General features: G+C 39.4%; 1 pseudogene; it reads right to left on the bottom strand.

Moving 5' to 3' along the window:
* Positions 1-260: 260 nt before the first annotated feature.
* Positions 261-1,335, bottom strand: LOC101979140 (annotated as a pseudogene).
* Positions 1,336-14,243: the final 12,908 nt, after the last annotated feature.

The raw sequence follows: 14,243 nt of genomic DNA, 5'->3' as shown, positions 1-14,243 counted from the left end.
TATAAAAATGGAACCTAAACAACTAACAAGCAAAGAGAAATTTTGGAGGCAAATCTTCATTGGAAATAAGAGGCAGGTAAGGAGGCTCCAGTTCCTGACCTTGAGAGGTTGCTGTTGCCTGAGGCCAAGATCAGATTTCAAAAGCTGGACTTGAGAAGCGGATAGCAACAGCCAGGGACACAGCTGAGCTCCATGGGGGCGTGACAGTGTCTTGTCCTCCACCTGCCCCTGGGTCTCTTCATCTAGGAGCTACTCCTGGTTCCTACCTATCTCCGCTTGTCTCTGCCAACCTGTTATTCATTACTGCAAAGGCTCCCGCACCCCCTGAGAACTCATCATCCCTGGAGGATGAAATGGACGGGTGGGGTCCACCATTGGCCATCTCAGACAACTGCTTCTGCAGGATAGCCAGTGAGACCTTGTTGGTGTCCTTCATGGAGATCATCTCCCCTGAGAGACGTCGCCCATCCGTGTCACTCTCCATCATCCCATCCGTCTCTGTGGAGATGTTACACCTGTTCCGGATGTTGCCGGGCATCATCCTATTCCTCCTGGACCGCAGGAGTCCTCTCTGACACTGTGGGAAGTACCCACTATCTAGTTTCCTCAGGATCCAGTTCACAGTCTGTTTGATCAGGATGGAGATGACATTAAACAGGGAGTAGATACAGCAGACACCCATGAGGATGAAGAAGAAGTTGGGGAAGCGGTAGAGTCCTTGGCTCTCATACTGAGCAGGTCCCCAAAGCCAATGGTACTGAAAGCGACAAAACAAAAGTAGAGAGAGTCAAAGTAGCTCCAGCCTTCCATGGTGGCGTACAGAGCCGAGGCTCCACAAGAGATGACCACGGATGCCAAACATAGGATCAGCATGACATACTACACAGAGGGCTTCCAGCCAGCCAGGCTGTCGGCTTCACGCTTCTCAGGGGCCTTCATGTTGTCCTGGGTCACTACCCCACGTCTCCGCAGCTGCTGCTGGTGACAGGATCTCATGACGTAGGCGATGACTGTGATCAGCCGCTCGAGGAAGAGGTTGAAGAAGAGGATGGTGCTTGCACATCCAATGAGACCGTAGAAGATCAGAAAGATCTTCCCTCCTATTGTGGCTGGTGTTGTCATCCCAAACCCTGACGAAGACAAAACGCAGAGGAGACAAGAGTGAGCGAGAGCTTGGCTGAGAGTGGGGTTGGTGTATGGGCTTGCAGGCTGCTGAAGGGCTGGAAAAAACAGTGTTTTAAAATCTCTTAGCCCCAGCCTTTCTCGGAAAGCAGAGAACCCCCATCTCCACTGGAAGGTTGTTGTTCGGCCTAGAGCTGCCTGATACAGGCCCATATGGTGCTATTGTGCAAGGCAGGAAAAGGCTCCACTTCTCTGAGTGGATCCTGCCAGGAAAAAAAGGGTTAGAGACTAGGCTATGACTAGGTTTTAGCCTCCTGCCCTCCTTTTGTTGAATGACCCTTGTCCACGAAGGGACATGATGAGGTCTTTGATCCATTTGGACTTGAGTTTTGTGCATGGTGATAGATACGGATCTGATTTCATTCTTCTGCATGTTGATATGCAGTTATGCCAGCACCATTTGTTAAATATGCTTTTTTTTCTTCATTTGATATTTTTTTTTGCTTCTTTGTCAAAAATCAGGTGTTTTAAGGTATGTGGACTAATATCCAGGTCTTTGATCCTGTTCCATTGGTCTTCCTGTCTGTTCTTGTGCCAATACCAGGCTGCTATCAGTACTGTAGCTCTGTAGTAGAGTTTGAAGTCAGGGATTGTTTTGCCTCCAGAAGTGTTTTTATTGTACAGGACTGTTTTGCTTTTCCCTATGAAGTTGAGTACCGTTCTTTAAAAGTCTGTGAAGAACGCTGCTGGAATTTGATGGTCACTGCATTGAATCTATTGATTACTTTTTGGTAAGAGTGCCATTTTTATTATGTCAATTCTACATACCCAAGAGCATGGGATATCTTTCCACTCTCTGGTGTCTTCTTCAGTTTCTTTCTTCAAAGATTTAAAGTTCTTGTCATGTAAGTCTTCTACTTGCCTGGTAAGAGTTACTCCGAGATATTTTATGCTATTTGTGGCTATTGTGAAGGGTGATGTTTTTCTGATTTCTTTCTCAGCCCATTTATCATATGTGTAAAGAAGGGCTAGTGATTTTTTTTTTTAGTTAATCTTGTATCCTGATACATTACTGAAAGTGTTTATTAATTGTAGAAGTTTCTTGGTAAATTTTTTTGGTCCCTTATGTAAACTATCATATCATCAGCAAATTGTGGGAGTTTGACCTCCTCTTTTCCAATTTGTATCCCCTTGATCTTTTTTTTGTTGTCTTTTTGCTCTAACTAGGATCTCAAGAACTATATTGAATAGATATAGAGAGAGCTGAGAACCTTGTCTTGTTCCTGATTTCAGTGGCATCACTGGTAATTTCTCTCCATTTAATTTGATTTTGGCTCTTGGCTTGTTGTATATTGCCTTTATTATGTTTAGGTTGTTCCTTGTATCCCTGTTCTCTCCAAGACCTTTATCATGAAGGGATGTTTTATTTTGTCAAAATCTTTTTCAGCATCTAATGAAATGATCATGTAGTTTTTATTTTTCAGTTTGTTTATGTGGTAGATTATGTTGACAGATTTTCTTATGTTGAATCATCCCTGTATCTCTGGGATGAAGCCTACTTGATCATGGTGGATGATGGCTCTGATGTGTCCTTGGATTAATTCTCTATAAACTGAGATTTTTATACATATCTATAGAACTGACAACTCCTGTGCATATATGATTCAGTTCAATTATATTAAAGATATCTACTGAAGATAAATTTACAGATACATTATCTTATGTTTGTTTTGCTAAACTCACAGTAATATAGTAAAGGTATTTAGGGATGTTCTGGTTTGCTTGCTTTATGTTCCTTTTATTAATACTATGACCAAAGCAACCTGTAGGGGAATTTATAGTTTGTAGTTTATCACTAAGTGAAACATAAACAGAAACCTGGGGCAAGAACTGAAGCTGGTGCAATGGAAGAAAGTCATTTACTGGCGTGTTCTGTGTGGCTTGCTCTGTTTGCCCAGGAATGGCACTGCCCATGGTTGTTGACCCTTTTACATCTTTGTCAGCCAAGAAAAGTTTTCACCAACTTGCTTACAGTAAGCCAATCTAATGGGCACAGATTTTCAACTGGGGTCCCTCTTCCCACATGACTCTAGTTGGTTTCAACTTCCCAAACAAGAACAACAACAATGAAAAACAACAACCAAAAACTAACCAGCACAAGGAATAAAAAAAATTTTACATCTAAGCTATTCCCTTCTTTGCTTATAAATTCTGACTAAGTGTCAGGCTCTGTGTTAGGTGCTTTTCATCCAAACAGGGGCCTTGTCTTTTAGAAGATATATTCAAGTCAGAGAAATGAATACAGGGATGAATGTGATGAAATACTATTGTACAATGACAGGAAGAAAAAATAACACAAAAGACAGAAAGCATTTTTTTAAATTCCAAACTTTAAATTTTTCATTCTGGAGCTGCTATGTGACATAGAAGGTTTTATGCCAGGTTAACTTTGTTATAGGTGCTTCATTCGCCTGGCTCAGCAAACAAAACAATTGTTATTTACTGTTCATAAATTTCCAAGCAAAAAGTATAACTGACTGGTATTAATTTTCATCTCATGTATAGTGATGATGGCATCTCCATGATCATTGCAATATCTTCGAGGTACAGAAGAGGAATGAAAAATGCTAGGTTTCCAGAGAAGATGGAATAACAGAACAACTGAATGACACATCTCCAGAGGCACCATGTTCTATTATCTTCCTCCTATCTTGGAACAGAGTGACAAGTCTCTATAGGATGTCTGGACTGACCAAGCAATAAGTCGATAATTTAATGTATCCCCAGGAAGGACTTGCTTCAAGATTTGCTCTGTACCTCCTGGGACATTTGCAATAAAATTCAGTATATTCACATCATGTAGAATTCTATGAAGCTGCGGGATACTGTGAATGAAATATGGGGTCATTTTTCAAAAAGGAGGCATTTCTGAATCTTCTATAAAAAGCTCTTTAAAGAAACTTATTGTAGAGTTTTTTAAAAAGTGCCTGTGTTATTTTTCTGATGAAGTATCTCTAATCTTCACTGCCAATTGTGCAATTTATTCTACCTAACTGCAAAAGATCCTGCAGGGTCTTGATTGTTCTTTCGATGGGAACATAAGCCATAATTGACACAAATGGCCAGTTAGGAAACACTCAGTTCTAAAAATACTCACCTTCTTTATATAGGATTTACCTTAGTAGACACAGCTGGGACACATATCCAGTTCTGGTAGGAGTTCTTCACTTGATTTATTTGCTGTGTCCCAAGCATCTGCACACCATTATTTTTCTTCTTTGAAATGAGTAACCTACCCAATTACATGCTTCTCAAAGACACTTGAGATATAACCAACAAATAACAGATTTATTTGATTTCACAGGCTTGCTTAAATTCTTTTTTAGAAAACGGTTTTAGTTCTAACAAATGTATAACAATATAGGTCAAGAGATTGCAACAAAGCCCAGTGAGGTCATGAGTCATCCCCAAAGACTAGTGACGAGCTATCACAGTCCTAAAAGTGACAGATCATTTGTCATACAGTAAGGGATAAACACCACCAGTCTACAGACGTAAAACAGCTGGTGGGAAGGTGGAAATCTCAAAGAGAAAAGATAGAGATGTAAGAAGGAAGGAAGCTGTGGGGTTCTTTGTAGGCTTTCACTGATAGTATGATAGAGTAAGCTGCACAGTGCTAAGATACGGAGCCTGATGATAAATTGACACTTAAACAGTATGAATTGATAATAATGATGGGATTTAAGGCCACACACAGGCTGACCTATGTGACTGATTGGTATCATTAAGGTTAATGTAGACGATATCAGCAATGGAATAGCTGAGTCAAGAAGAGAGAAAACAGGAAGTCAGAAAGTTTGATGAATTAGATTTTTATGTCTGGCACCTTCCCAAAAATGTACAAATTGAGGCTTAATCCCAAGTATGCACTTAATATAAGAAGATAATTATGTTAACTGAGATTTAAAGTTGAAGCCCTAATATGGTGGGATTAATTTATTTATTTTAGTTTTATTTTGCTTTATTTTAGTTTTTGTGTGTGTTGTTGTTGTTATTGTTTGTTTATTTGTTATTGAGACAGGAGTTTACTGTGTAGTTCTGCCTGGCCTAGAACTTTTTATGTATACAAGGCTTGCTGTAAATTTAGAAATATTTCTACCTTGACACTTTGAGTTCTGGCATTATAAGAACATGGTGTGTGAGGTCCTTCTGTCTATGTATTGCTCTATAGCATGGGAAGAGGAAGGCAGAGTGGGAGAGAAGCGATGAAGTCACCTGAGACAGACACTGGGAACTTTATCCAGTAAATCACTGTCAAGCACTGTTGTGGGAGCTGTGGGCCTCTTCCCACAGCCCGGCTCCTGGCAGCCTGGCTAGCTTAAGCCCTGAAATAACAACACACAAAGTGTTTTCTTTTAAACACTGCTTGGCCCATTATATCTAGCCTCTTCTCGGCTAACTCTCGTTCCTGGACTAGCGCATTTCTAATAATGTGTGTAGCACCCCAAGGTGCACTTACCGGGAAAATTCTAGCCTACATCCATCCTGGGTCAGAGTTTAATCGCATCTGCCCTGGCAATGAGCTGCATGGTGTCTGTCTGAGGCATCTTACCTCACTTCCTCTTCCTCCCAGCATTCTATTCTCTTTACTCCACCCACCTATGTTCTAACCTATGAGAGCCAAGCAGTTTCATTATTTTTTAACCAATGACCTTCCTCCATCAAAGCGCAATACACAGATTAATAGAAATGAATTAAATTCAGATGTAAGAATTAGCCAATAAGAAGCTAGAGTTAATGGGCCAAACAGTGATTTAAATAATAGAGTTTCTGTGTGATTATTTCGGGTCTAAGGTAGCCCAGCGGCCTGGAATCAACAAGCTTTCTAGCTCATAGCAACAAGCATGCACCACTAAACTTGGTAAGAATAATAGCTTTTAGTTTTTAAATTTTGTATTATTATTAATATGGGTGGGAATATATGACGTATGGTATGATATAAAGGTCAGAAGACAATTTGTGCAGTCAGAGCTTTATTTTTACCTTTATTTGGGTTCTGGGAGTCAAATCCAGGTGCCAGTCTTTCTTGTTAAGAACTTTTATCTGTTCCACCATCTCACCAGATCCAAAGAGGTATGTATTTACAAGGAAGCAAAAACAAAACACAACCTCACACAGAGAGCAAAGGCTATAGAACATGCAGTAAGAAAGCAGCCATCTGCAGCCCTTCATCAGACACCAACCCTTCCAGAAACTTGGTAGTGGAACAGTAAATACATTTCCTTCTTTCCTACTTCACCACCAGTGTGAATGACAGTCTCTTCCAGGACTCTCCTGTCCTGCAGAGATGGAGAATGACTGTTCTCCTAATGTCATGATGAGAGGTTGGGATTATATAAGCAGACACATACACATGCATGAGGGAGAGAAAGAAGATGAAGACAGAGACAGGGGACCAACAGATGATGGGAGAACAAGGAATTAAAACTAAAATATCTGAAAATGGTCATAGTTTTCCAAGTTTTTACAGTTAGCATATAAACCACAAAAATCATGCTCTGTTTCCACAGACTGGCACCTTACTTACAAGCCAGCAGTCTTCCAGAAGGCTCTTGATGTTTATGTTACCAATTATACCAAAGAAAATCGCTTCATCTCAAAGTAAAAATGTTTCATGTCCATGGTGAAAAAAATCAAGGCCCACAGACTTCAGGACCATCTCCTCCACTTAGCAGGTGGTCTTTCATCTCTACCAGCTTCTAAAATATAACTAACTCTATGAGGAAAATGATTTTTGTGTATGTCTGCTTCTGCAAATGATTTTATACAAAAATTTCAGTATGTATTGAAAAGCAGTAGAAAGGTAAAAAGAAATGTAAGGAAACATGACTCATGATGGAAAGAAAGAGCAGTTACAAATGTATAATTATAGACTTTCAAGATCATGATATTATTGACCAAGGCTTAAAAATAGTTCACAAATACATGAAGTTATTGCAGAAAAAGGTTGATAAAGTCTGTATTAAGGTGAACAAGTTGAACATGAAACAAAAGATATAATAAAAGACCAGAAACAGTCATAAAAAAGGGTGCCATGTCAAAAAGTCAAAATTCATAGGGTGTGTTTAATAATAAGAGAAAAACTAGGAAGCTGGAAGATGTGATGAATAAAAAAAAATCCTTCCTAAAACTCAAGGGAGAAAGAAGTGAACAGAACTAAACAATGACATATCATGATTATGCTTACAAATGAATAAAGTGTGAGCAGAAAATAGTTTATGATGACAGCTGGGACCTTCAGAATGCACAACAGACATCAACACCTTAGCCCCAAATGTTCAGCACAGAAAATAAGATACATACAAATAAAACTACCCCTGGGTTCAGCATAATCAAATGCTTAAAATTGTAAATAAAGAATAATTCCTACAGGTAGCTAAAGAGGGTATTAAGTTAGATGAATACTTTTAAAGTACTAATAGGAAAACAGGTAAAATTCCCATATCTAAGGATCTGTCTCTATGGAAAAGTATGAAAGCATGATAAGATAATCAAAAGCTAAGAAAATTTGTCTCCAGCAAATCCATCACACACACACACACACACACACACACACACACACACACACACACACTGTATGTATCCTACTGAGCTTATTTAGTATTGCTAATACATGTGTTGAGGACTCACCATTTGGGATTGTACAATCTATCAAGAGGCTTGTGATTGGAGAAAAAGGATGCCCCCCCCCCACCAGAAGCCATTGATTGACCACCTCTTCATCTAGGTGCAAGACTTTTGAAGGGTTTGGTTTTTATTCATAAATAGTAGCAAAGGGACAAAGGAGAGAATCTTTGTGTGTAAAGGTGTCTGCTGCTAATTTTGATTACCTGAGTTCAATCCTTGAGTTCTACATGGTGGAAGGAGAGAATCAAATTCCTCAAGTTGTCACCTGACTTCCACACATACATATTGGTAGGCACTTGCATCCTCCAACACACAAACACACACACACACACACACACACACACACACACACACACACATACACACACCATACATGTACACATAAATACGTGAATGTAGAAAGAAAACTATTCTAAAAGAAGAAAGTATATGAAATAACCCCAAAACAAATGATATGAAAAATAATTGTAATTATACTATTATAAATTTTATACATTTCTTATGTAGGTTATGAAGTAATCTTTTTTTGAAGTAATCTTTTATTACTTAAAAGCTGTATGAATTTAATGATTTCTAACCTAACCACTGGAAACAGCTTAATGACAAAATAAACGTCCATCAAGAAAGCAAGACCCCAAACAAACATGCATGCTTCTAATCATTTCAAAGCTTCAAAATACATTAATTAAAATTTAAATAATAAAACGTACTTGAGGAATTTGAAGCTCTCCCCTTTGCTGTTTTATGACTTCTCCCAGCAACCACATCATACCTTATTCCTATTCCGCTTTGACTAGTGAAATACTTGGAGCAGCATATAGCCAAGAGTTCCTAACTGTGATGACTTAGCATCTAACCCTTTTCTAATATGTCTAATCATACAACTAGATGTGTAAAACTCTAAAGTTGCCATCTCCTTTACTACTAAAATATTTTGTCTCAGAGACAGGAAAACTGTTGGCTAGAGATTGAAAGAGTATGCAATTCTCTGAGGCAATATCTGTGTCTGAGTAAAAAAGGAAAATGTCACCATATATGTGGCCAAAATATTAGGAAATTATTGACTTAAGAATAAATTGTTGCAGCTGGGCGGTGGTGGCACACACCTTTAATCCCAGCACTCGGGAGGCTGAGGCAGGCGGATCTCTGTGAGTTCGAGAGCAGCCTGGACTACAAGAGCTAATTCCAGGACAGGAACCAATAAAGCTATGGAGAAACCCTGTCTCAAAAAATCAAAAAAAAAAAAAAAGAATAAATTGTTGCCAAATGATATCACTTATGTGGCAATACCATGCTAATAAAAGCCTATCTCTAATAAGTGAGTATATACCATATTCATATTTTTAGGTCTTGGTTATCTCACTCAGAATAGTGTTTTCTATTTCCATCCATTTGCATGCAAAATTCAAGATGTCATGTTTTTTTTTTTAACCACTGAGTAGTACTCTAATGTATAGATTGCCACACTTTCTTTATCCATTCTTCCATTGAGGGACATCTAGGTTGTTTCCAGATTCTGGCTATTACAAATAATGCTACTATGAACAAATGCTTTTGTAATATAATAGGGCATCTCTTGGGTATATTCCCAAGAATGATGTTACTGGATCCTGAGGTAGGTTTACTCCCTATTTCCTGAGAAACTGCCACACTGATTTCCAAAGTTGTTGCACAAGTTTGCATTCCGATCAGCAATGGATGAGTGTTCCCCTTACTCCACACCCTCTCCAGCAAAGGCTATCATTGGTGTTTTTGATTTTAGCCATTCTGACAGGTGTAAGATGGTATCTCAGAGTTGTTTTGATTTGCATTTTCCTGATAGCTAAGGAAAGTTGAACATGTTCTTAAGTATCTTTTGGCCATTTGAACTTCTTTTGTTGAGAATTCTCTGTTCGGTTCAGTACCCCATCTTTTAATTGGGTTATTTAGAATTTTAATGTCTAGTTTTTTGAGTTCTTTAGATATTTTGGAAATCAGACCTTTGTCTGATGGGGGGGTTCATGAAGATCTTCTCTCATTCAGTAGGTTGCCTTTTTGTTTTAAGGACAGTGTCCTTTGTTTTACAAAAGCTTCTCAGTTTTAGGGGGTTCCATTTATTCATTGTTGCTCTTATTGTCTGTGTTAATGGGGTTATACAGTTGTTTCCTGTACTCATTCATTAGTGGACTTTAGCCATAAGCAAAGGACATTGAGCATAGTTTGTGATCCTAGAGAAGCTAAGTAATAAGGTGACCCCCCAAAAAATATATAGAGAGAGATCCTCCTGGAAATTGGAAGGAGACAAACCAACAGGCAAAAGTTGGGAGCATGGTGGTGGGGTGGCATGGGGGTTAGGGGAGAGGGGGAAGTGGGGGGCTGGGGAGAGCTTGGGGGAGTGGGATGGTTGAGATGAAGGAAGGACAAATATGGGAGCAGGGAAGGACATATCTTAATTAAGGGAAACATTTTGGGGTTGGCAAGAGGATTGGCTGTAGAGGGGTTCCCAGGAGTCCACGGGGATGTCCCCAGCTAGGACACTGGGCAGTGGAGGAGAGGGTGCCTGAAGTGGCCTTGTCCCATAGTCAGACTGATGACTATCTTGAATATCACCATAGAACCTTTGTCCCGCAATGGATGGAGATAGAGAAAGAGACCCACATCGGAGCAGTGGACTGACCTCCCAAGGTTCAGCTGAAGAGCAGAAAGAGGAAGAATATGAGCAAGGAAGTCAGGACCAGGAGGGGTTGGTTAACCCACTGATACAGTGTACTTGACCTAATGGGAGCTCACCAAATCCAGCTAGACTGGGACGGAATGAGCATGGGATCAAACTAGACCCTCTGAATGTGGCGGCTGACAATTGGGGCAGACTGAGAAGCCAATGATAATGGCACTGGGATTTGTCTCTACTGCATGTACTGACTTTTTGGGATCCTATTCTATTTGGATGCATACCTTCCTAAGCCTGGATGGAGGGGTAAGGGCCTTGGACTTCCCACAGGGCGGGGTACCTTGCCTTCTCTCAGGACTGGAGGGGGTGGAGGGAGGGTGTGTTGGGGAGCTGGAGGAAAGTGGGAGGAGGGAGGAAGTGGAAATTTTGGTTGGTATTATTTATAAAGCAATAAAAAAGTAAAAAACCAAATTCATAAATATTAATGTGACTATAAGAATGCAATTATTACCTGTATAAATATTTAGTAATTATCAGAAGTAAAATGAAATTAAGGTTAAGACATTTGGGTAATTATATTTTTTAATTTAGTTTAATTTAATTGGGCACATGTGTAGGGGGACAACCCAGAGCATATAAGGCAGTCAGAAAACAACCTGTGGAGACTGCCTTCTTGCACCCACCATAGGGGCCCCAGGGGTCAAATTCAAGTTGTCAAATTTAATGGAACTACTGAATCATCTTGCTGGTCGTTTACCTCTCTATTTGTTTGGTGGATTGTTTTATTTCATTCTGTTGTATTTGTTTTTCTTTATATTTCTCTTATTAAAAATTTTTATTTATTTTACATAGCAACCACAGTTTCTCCTCCCTTCTCTCCTCCTGTTCCCTCATCCCATACCCATTCTACTCTTCCATCCTGCCCTCCTCTGTCCCCATCTAGAAAGGGTAAGGTCTTGCATGGAAGCATGGCATATCAAGTATTAAAGTATGGTATATCACAGGGGGCTGGAGAGATGGCTCAGTGGTTAAGAGCATTGCCTGTTCTTCCAAAGGTCCCGAGTTCAATTCCCAGCAACCACATGGTGGCTCACAACCATCTGTAATGAGGTCTGGTGCCCTCTTCTGGCTTGCAGGCATACACACAAACAGAACATTGTATACATAATAAATAATTAAATAAATAAATAAATAATTTTTAAAAAAAGTATGGTATATCAAGTTGATACAGACAGGGAGGAGCTTGGTCCTGCCTCAACAGTTTGTATATATTTTCTTATGTTTGCCATTCAGGAAACGGAATTAAGGGGCTTGCATACACTAGGTACTTGTCTACTGCTGAGTTTACTCTCAGTCTTTGGGGAAAGTATAGTAGTTTCCTTCTTTCTCTTTGGTTTTCTGGAAAACCAATTAACCTGCTACTTATTGTAATCGTAACGGCCACTTGTTATTTGATTCTTCCATATAAATGACAAATACTGTCTTCCTGAATTTCTCAGAATATTCTTATTTTATGTACCAGTGAGTGTTCATGGTATAAATTATCTCCACCCTTCCCTCTTTTTTTTTTCACATTGTATTAATTGTCAGTCTTGTTTTTTGGCTTCCAAGTGGGCTTGTCCCCACTGAGAAGTACAGCAAAAAGGACAGGAAGGCAGAAGCAGCATAAAAATCCAGTGTGCTCTTTCCTTCCTTCTACATCTGATTGCTTCTATGCAGAGACCAAGTATCCCACTGATTCAGTCTTCTGCCATTCTCTGTCCTACCTGTACCCTTGATGCTAACTCCTGTAGAAGACCTGCCTTCTAGACTGTGGTAATGCTGTCTTCATTATCTCTTCATAATTCTGGGGCAGTGATGGATAAATTGATTCACATTCTGGTTTGCATTGTCACAGTCTTTCTTTCTTCCTTCCTTCCTTTCTTTCTTTCTTTCTTTCTTTCTTTCTATTTTCTTAAGATAATCAAGTTCAAGTTATTATTTCCTGTACTTAATTTACATGTTTTGAAAGACCATGAACCTACTTTTTCTTATACAAACCACAATTAACTCGTACAGTAACTGCATTCTGCTCAATCAACCAGCCAGTCACCCTGGTATAGTGTGTTATAATAAAACACTTGGAGAAACTTATCAGAAACAATAAAACAATTTGTGAGAAATCCTTTGATTTCTTGTTTTGCTCATTCAGGCTGTGGTGACAGCCCTTAGCAGCACTATGGGAATCTCATTGTCCCCGTTCTTGTTGATAGCATGAAGCTGGCAAGCTCCTGAGTGATGACATGAGCTTTCCTCTAGGATCTCTGCGTGTCTTCTTTATTTGAAAATATTAGGCATATTTCTATTTCCAATTGCAGTCATTAAGAAGTTTAGTTGGTATGTTTTGAATAAATTAATCAACTCATGAAGAACAATGGAAGTCTTTCCTTAAATAGAATTGATCAAACACATGCCATTACCCAGAAAGGAAAGTTCCCTCAGTAGGTGTCTTCAAATGCAGTAGACAGATTTTTGAAGGATGAGTCCATGAAAACAATATTTTTATTTATTTTTTTCCATTCAAAAATTACACTTCCTCCTCTCCTCCCATTCCCTTCCTGCTCCCCCACTCACCTCACCGTCCTCCCTCCTCCTCCCTCCTTAAGAGAGGGCAGGGAATCCTGCCCTGTGGGAAGTCCAAGCCCCCCCTCTATGTCCAGGCCTGGGAAGCTTTGCATCCAAATAGACTAGGATCCCAAAAAGCCAGTACATTCAGTAGAAACAAGTCCCAGTGCCTTTATCAATGGCTTCTCAGTCAACCCCTATTGCCAACCACATTCAGAGAAACTGGTTTGGTGGCATGCTCGTTCAGTCACAGTCCAGCGGGATTTGATGAGCTCCCATTAGAACAGGCACACTGTCTCAGAGGGTGGGCAATATTTTTTCTTAGGAATTTGTTCCTCTTCTATTTCTTCTAGCATGCTTGCTTACAATTAAAATCAACATTTTTCTAAAATAATGTGTCACTGTGCTGTCTTGAGAAAAAATAGAATATACTTTGCGAACCCAACTGATATCCAGGCCTAAACACTTTCACAGGGCTGCAAATCAGATATCCTGCATAATAAATACTTACATTACTATTTATGACAATAGAAAAATTACAGTCATAAAGTAACAACAAGAATAATTTTATGATCGGGGGTCATGACAACATGAGGACCTGTATCACAGTGTTGCAGCAATTAGGAGAGTTGAGAACTACAGGATGGCAAATAGAAATCAAACTTCAAGTCACAAGTTCTTGGATTTGCTAGGAAGCTTCTTCAGTGTTTCCTATGGAATAATAATAAGGCAGGAAGCTTGCTATAGCCATAACTAAGTGGGTTAGAAAGAGGATTTATGCTACTGGAGTAATGTATGATCTTGATGACACACAAAATTCTTTTATCCTTAATTTTCTTAGCAATAACTCAATGTCTTGAAAATCTGCAAGTACATAATATATTTAGTATTTCTTGTTTCCTAGAGCCTGTTTCCATTTTCATGGCAACAATATCTCTTTCTTAACGTGACTAGGACACATGCAACACAAAAGAAATAGAATTTCCAAGGAGTCATGATATACAAAAGGGATCAGGTGAATGTTTTCAGAAAACCTGATCTAATATTAGTGATAACCCTATAAAAAATTTTCTTAACTGAGGCTGAAGAGATGGCTCAGCAGTTAAGAGCACTTGCTGCCTGATTTGAGGATCAGAGTTCAGATCCTAGCAGCCATATTGAGTTGCTCACAAATACCTAG

Source organism: Microtus ochrogaster, linkage group LG10, assembly GCF_000317375.1.
Source record: "Microtus ochrogaster isolate Prairie Vole_2 linkage group LG10, MicOch1.0, whole genome shotgun sequence".
NCBI classification, from domain to species: domain Eukaryota; kingdom Metazoa; phylum Chordata; class Mammalia; order Rodentia; family Cricetidae; genus Microtus; species Microtus ochrogaster.
The sequence above is the reverse complement of the archived record's forward strand: the minus strand, read 5'-3'. Positions and strand labels throughout refer to the sequence as shown.